The sequence below is a fragment of the Macrotis lagotis genome, chromosome X (genome assembly GCF_037893015.1).
Source record: "Macrotis lagotis isolate mMagLag1 chromosome X, bilby.v1.9.chrom.fasta, whole genome shotgun sequence".
NCBI lineage: Eukaryota > Metazoa > Chordata > Mammalia > Peramelemorphia > Peramelidae > Macrotis > Macrotis lagotis.
Genome location: NC_133666.1, coordinates 669,841,856 through 669,848,629, shown reverse-complemented (window position 1 = coordinate 669,848,629; position 6,774 = coordinate 669,841,856). Strand labels below are relative to the sequence as shown.

General features: G+C 45.3%; 1 protein-coding gene across 2 annotated transcripts in view; it reads left to right on the top strand.

The window, feature by feature from the left end:
- Positions 1 to 257: 257 nt before the first annotated feature.
- Positions 258 to 6,774, top strand: part of CFAP251 (cilia and flagella associated protein 251) — an 82,695-nt gene continuing 76,178 nt past the window's right edge. For both annotated transcript variants that reach the window (XM_074205564.1, XM_074205563.1), the window contains exon 1: positions 258 to 342. The gene's annotated coding sequence lies outside the window, so the exon portion shown is untranslated. The remainder of the gene's footprint in view (positions 343 to 6,774) is intronic.

The window sequence follows — 6,774 nt, the reverse complement described above, 5'->3', positions numbered from 1 at the left end:
CGCACCGCCGGGTGGCGCCCGGGAGGCGAGGGGGCGCTGAGTGCAAATCCGCCCGCAGAGCTCCCTAGCTGGGGGTTCCTCCCTCAGTGAAACGTGCTGGGGAGGCCCCGCCCAGCCCCCCGGCCGGGTGGGACCGGACCCCCAAGGGCCCGCAGGCCTGCCGGGGAGGGGCGGGGGGGGGGCGGGGGGGGAGCGCAGGCGCGCGCCGGGCTTCCCCCGGAAGCACGTGGGCCACGCCTCCCCCGCTCGCTTTACGGCCTGACGTTGGAGCGCGGCGGCGGTTACCATGGAGACGCGGCCGCGGCGTGAACGGTGACCCAGGAGCCGGGGAAGGAGGAGGAGGTGAGGCCGTGGGTGTGCGTGTCCGCGGCCGGGGCCGGGGCCCGTGTGCGCCCGTGGGAGACTCCACGCACCCTCGTGGGGCGCCGGGCCGGGAGGTTGTGTGCGGCGGGGCGGGGGCACCCCGAGTCACTGCTGGGGGGGCGGGGGCGGGGGCGCCGGCTCTGGCCTGGCAGGCCCCGGTGTGTGCGTGTGTGTGCGTGTGTGTGCGTGTGTGCCTCTGTGTGGACATGTGTGGCATGTGCCTCTGTGTCTGTGTGCGTGTGTGTGGTGTGCGTGTACATGTGTGGTGTGTGCCTCTGTGTGCATGTGTGGTGTGCGTGTATATGTGTGGTATGTGCCTCTGTGTGCCTGTGTGGTGTGCGTGTACATATGTGGTATGTACCTCTGTGTGTGTACTGTGTACATGTGTGGCATGTGCCTCTGTGTCTGTGTGCGTGTGTGGTGTGCGTGTACATGTGTGGTATGTGCCTCTGTGTACGTATGTGTGGTGTGTGTGTACATGTGTGGTATGTGCCTCTGTGTCTGTGCGTGTGTGTGGTGTGCGTGTACATGTGTGGTGTGTGCCTCTGTGTGCATGTGTGGTGTGTGTGTACATGTGTGGTATGTGCCTCTGTGTGCCTGTGTGGTGTGCGTGTACATATGTGGTATGTACCTCTGTGTGTGTACGTGTGTACATGTGTGGCATGTGCCTCTGTGTCTGTGTGCGTGTGTGTGGTGTGCGTGTACATGTGTGGTATGTGCCTCTGTGTACGTGTGTGTGGTGTGTGTGTACACGTGTGGTATGTGCCTCTGTGTCTGTGCATGTGTGTGGTGTGCGTGTACATGTGTGGTATGTGCCTCTGTGTCTGTGCATGTGTTGCTGCCACATCATTTCTGCTATTTAAACAGCCCCGCACTAGTTCAGACCCCCATTGCTTCTAGCCCTGGCTATTGATTGCAATTACGTTCTAAGTCACTTTTTTTCCCCTTCCCAGTCTATCTCTCACAAAGCCAACAAATTTTTTTAAATGAACTTACTATCTTTTATTTTTGATATTCATTTAAAAAAATTATTTTAGTTCCAAATTTTCTCCTTCCCTGCAATCTCACCCCCACCCACTGAAAAGGCAAGCATTGTATCGCTTATATGTATAAAATCAACCAAAACATATTTCCCTATTGCCCAAAAAAGCAAGAAAAAATAAAGTGAGGAAAAAATATGCTTCAAACTGAACTCTAGTTGGGGAAAAGCATTTTTCATCATAAGTCCTCTGGAAATTGTTTTGGATCTTGGTATTGCTGAAAATGGCTGTCATTCACAATTGATCATTATTACAATGTTGTTATTATTGTATAAGATGTTCTCCTGTTCAAATCATTTCACTTTGCATCAGTTTACATTATGGGTCTTCCCAGGCTTTTCTTTCTTTTTCTTTCTAATTAATTAGTTAAGTGATTTTTTCAACTACATGCAAAGAAAGCTTTCAACATTCATTTTTCTGTAAGGCTTTGATTTCCACACTTTTCTTCTTACCTCTCTTCCCTTCCCCCTCTCCTTGATAACAAGTAATTTGATAGAGGTTATTGTATAGTTATGTTAAACATATTTCCATATTAGTCATGTTGTAAACAGAGAATCAGAACAAAAAGGGAAAAAAAACATGAGGAGAAAAAATTTTAAAAATTAAAAATAGTATGCTTTGGTCTACATTCAGACTCCATAGTTATGTCTCTGAATGTGAGCAATATTTTCCATCACAAGTCCTTTAGATGTCTTTGATCATTGTCCTGCTGAGAAGAGCTAAATCCATCATACTTGAACTATCAACTCACAGTGTTGTTGTCCATGTGTACAATGTTCTCTCTCTCTCTCTCTCTCTCTCTCTCTCTCTCTCTCTCTCTCTCTCTCTCTCTCTCTCTCTCTCTCTCTCTCTTTTAAGTTTTTGCAAGGCAAATGGGGTTAAGTAGCTTGCCCAAGGCCACACAGGTAATTATTAAGTGTGAACACAGGTACTCCTGACTCCAGGGCCAGTGCTTTCCAGTGTACCACCTAGCTGCCCCTACAGTGTTCTCTTGGTTCTGCTTACTTCACTCATTATCAGTTCATCTAAGTGTTTCCAGGCTTTTCTGAAGTCTACCTATTCATGGTTTCTGAAACACTGCATTCTGTCACTTTCATATACCACAATTTATTTAGCCATTCCCCAATTGATGGGCATTACCTCAATTTCCAATTCCTGGCCTCTACAAAAAGGGCTGTTATGAATATTTTTATCCATGTGAGTTCCCAGGTCTTTCTGAAAGCATTCTGCTTGTCATTTCTTATACCATAATACTTTTTTTTTAGGTGGGTTTTTTTTTTTTTGCAAGGCAGTGGGGTTAAGTGGCTTGCCCAAGGCCACACAGCTAGGTAATTATTAAGTGTCTGAGACCGGATTTGAACCAAGATACTCCTGACTCCAGGACCAGTGCTCTATTCACTGCACCACCTAGCCACCCCATAATACTTTTCCATTAAAATCATAAACTTACTTGTTCATCTATTCCCCAATTGCCCTCAATTGCCAATTCCAATCTGTCTTTCCAAATTTATTTCATATTACTCTTCCTCACACTTTTAACCAAACTGGTCAACTTCCTGTTTCCTATACATGCTATTCTGTCCTCTACATCTTTGTCTTTGTTCAGGTTACACAGAGGCATTTAGATGATATGATGAGTAGAAGCTGGGTCTGGAAGATCTCAGTTCAAACCTAGTCTTAGACATTAACTAGCTGCTAGGCAAATCACTTCCCCTCTGCTTGCCTCAGTTTCCTCATCTGTAAAATGGAAATATTAATACTACCTACCTTCTAGGGTTGTGAGGATCAAATGAGATACTAATCATAAAATACTTAGGACAGTGCCTTCTGGCACATAGCAGGTATTCTATAACTGTTAGCTATTATTTTTTGCTATTTTTAATAATGTCCTTGTCTTAAGCTCTTGACTGCTCCCACTTAGAATTCTGAACTCCTTTCAAGGCTCATTTTAAGTGCTTTTTTTTTTATTTTGCAAGGCAGTGGGTTTAAGTGGCTTGCCCAAGGCCACACAGCTAGGTAATTATTAAGTGTCTGAGACCGGATTTGAACCAAGGTACTCCTGACTCCAGGGCCGGTGCTCTATTCACTGCACCACCTAGCTGCCCCGTAGGTGCTTCTTTCTGTATTAGTCTTTCCTGTCTGATCACCACCACCCTTATTAATTTCCTTCCCATTCTAAATACTTAGTATTTATTTATTTATTTATTTGTCTGTGGCTGTAATGTTTTTCCCAGTGGATTATCTGTTTAATCTTTTCATTTTGTAGTCCTTGGAACCTGGTATAGTAAACCCATGTACACTATAGGTGATCTATATATGTTTGTTGAATTTCAAAAGAATGGACTGAAGAGAACTTGGAAGAATGAAGGAACTAGAGTTTGAGTGGAAGACAGAGAAGGAGCTTAAAATGGGTGAGATGGAGGGAGAAAGACATAAGGAATTTCAGAATGGATGATGATGATGATGGGAATAAGGCTCTGAGTGTCCGTCTGAGCATCTCTGAGCATCTGAGTATGAATCTAGTGGACTGATGGGGGGCTGCTGGGTGGCCAGGGTGCTAGAAGGGACATGCCAACTGAAGGCAGGGGCTTCTGAAGAATGAGAAAGGCAAGCATGTGACTCAGAGGCCCACAGGTGCCAAGTCTGTGAGTCTGCAGCTTGAACTTCAGAAATAGAGAGGCCTTGAGTTATTCTAGTAGAGGGAGCAGGGTTTGGAAGGGGACAGTGCTGAGTAAGGCCAATGAGCTTTGTCTTCCTCTTGAACCAGGGGCACCTGGTGTGGAAGAAGCCAGGTCTCTGGGTAGAAGATTGACATCATATGGGGAAGAAGAGGAAGTTTTGGTCAATCAATCAGCACACACTTATTAAACACTTCCTGTGTACCATGCCCTCCTGGACTATAAAAGTTAGGCCCAGAAACATTTTCTACTCCCAAGGAGCTTCCCTTCAAACAGGGAGACAAGGTTGAGTACAGACAGGACAAGACAGAAGCTCAGTGTGAAGTCAGTGAACCCAAGTTTGAGAGAGGGGTCATCCCAGGAAAGGGGAGAGCCCAGCAGGCAGTTGGCAGTGAGAGCTATGAGAGCGTGAGCCAGGGAAGGGACTCAGTTGGTCCAGAGGGATGGACTCCCAGGCCTTAGGAGAGGATGAGTTGAGCTAGTCAGTGAGCACTTACAGAGACTTGAAGCTTTTCTAAGTGCTTCATCTCACCAGATCCTAGTGTAGAGGAAGCCTAATTAATGGTTTTAGGCTCCCACCTCTAAGGATCCTGTGAGACCCTTGTTTGTTATCTCTTAGATCCCAGAGAAGGACTCGAGCCATCAGGGAGATAAGCTAGGCAATAGATATTTGGGATCAGGTCTCCAGAGACCTGGCTGAACTCAACCAGACTCTTGGAAAATTTCTTTGTCTCCTACCAAGATGCTGGGAGGATGGGGGCTCACTCAGCCAAGGTAGCCTTGGCCTGGTCAGATATGGTACCTGAGACCCCAGCCTTCATTAAGTTCCTGGCAATGCTGTCTATATCTCTGGTTCTGAAGAGGGACCTGGTCCCTAGCACACCCTGGTGCTTTGTAGTTGTGGAGGACTGACACAAATTCCTCAATGAATACAGGAAGTCAGACAAAATAGTGCTTCATAAATAGCAGGTAAAGGGTCTGGTATAAGAACTCTGTGCTCCCAGACCAGTGATGAAAGACAGAAGGAAGTAGAAGGTTTCTGAGGTCTAAGAACTTTGTTGTTTAATCAAGGACCCTACCAACCTAGATATTACCTGATAATGGAAGAGGTCTACCATGGGAGGGATGGGGTTCTGAACCTCCTTTTTGGGAAGAACAAAGACAGCTGCCAAAGGAGCTCAGCCATACTTCAAGTTCTGCAGGGTGAGCATTGATTACCAGAACCAGGGTTGTTTAGCCTGGAATAGAGAAGACTTGTTTATGGGTAGAGGGCTCTCACATAAAAAAAAAAAAAAAAAAAAATTGTTCTGCTTGGTCCTGTAAGATAGAACTTGGAGCAATGGATAGAAATTACAAAGAAGGAAAATCAGGGAAGCTAGGTCGTAAAGTGGGTACAGTTCTGGACCTGGAAGTCAGGAAGACTCAGCTTCCTAAGTTAGAATCTGGCCTCAAGGCACACACTGGCTGTGTAATCTGAGACAAGTCATTTCACCCTCTTTTCCTCAGCTTCCTCATCTACTCCAACAACTTTGGCAAGGAATGGGGTCACAGAGGGGCATGACTCAAAAACAACGGAACAACAAAAGTTTCCTAACCATGATGAGTTGTTAAAAAAAAAAGGCAAATGGCCTATCTCAGGAAGTAATAGGTTCTCTTTCTCACACTGGGCTCTTCAAGAAGAAAAAGGTGGCTAGCCACTTGCCCTCAATGTGTGGAGGGAATTCTTATTCAGGTTTAGATAGGACCAAATGGTCTCCATCAATTCTGTGCTTCTGTGGCTTTGGGGGAAATGGTATTTACATGGGAAGTATAGGTGTTGTTTGTTATGTTTGGGGAGTTATGTATGTAGGAAATATGGATGTTCTAGGACTGCAGGAGTTGTGTGACTGTATGGGAGATAGCTTTGGCAGAATTGTGTTTCGGAGCTCCATGGAAGTTTTTATATTGTCTGTGTGGATTGTGTGTCTATGGGAAGATTTGTGAGTGGGCTGTAGTGGATATCTTTGCCTAGGTATCACCAAGTTAGATTTAGAGACCATCTCACACCTCATCTTACAGATTAGGGAACTGAGGCCCAGATGGAGTCAGTGACTTGTACATGATGATATAAATAGTAAAGTGACAAAGCTGAGATTTGAGCACTAGGTCATTAGATGGAGAATTTAGTTCTGTCTTCACTACTCCACATACTTCTATAATGTAAGTTTGTGTGTGTGTATGTGTGTGTGTATTAGAGGATCAAATAATGTTCTAGGTAAAAGGACATTAGAATATCTCCTAACCCCAACTCCTTGTTTGGTAAAGGCTAAATGCTTTGCCCTGAGACTCTTCCTTCAACAAAAGCCTCCTTTTATTTACTTCTCAATAGGAGAAAAAAAGCATTCCCTATTTCTCATGCTTCTTTCTCATTCATATCTTAGAATGTCTTCTCCAGGATAGACTTTCTCCCTTCTCCTCAGTGTCCAATCAGTTTGCATGTCTTACTGATTCACATGGAGCCTCTTGGGTGGTGAAGTGGGAAGAGCTGTGGGAAGACTTGAATTTGAATTCCCAGTTGTGAGATCCTGGGCAAGTCCCTTCACCTCTGTCTAACTTGGTTTGTTCAACTCTAAAATGGAAATGATAATAGTTACTTTGTGAGGTTGTGGCCAAGATCAGATATTTGCTTTTTTTCTCCATAGCATCTCTGCCTC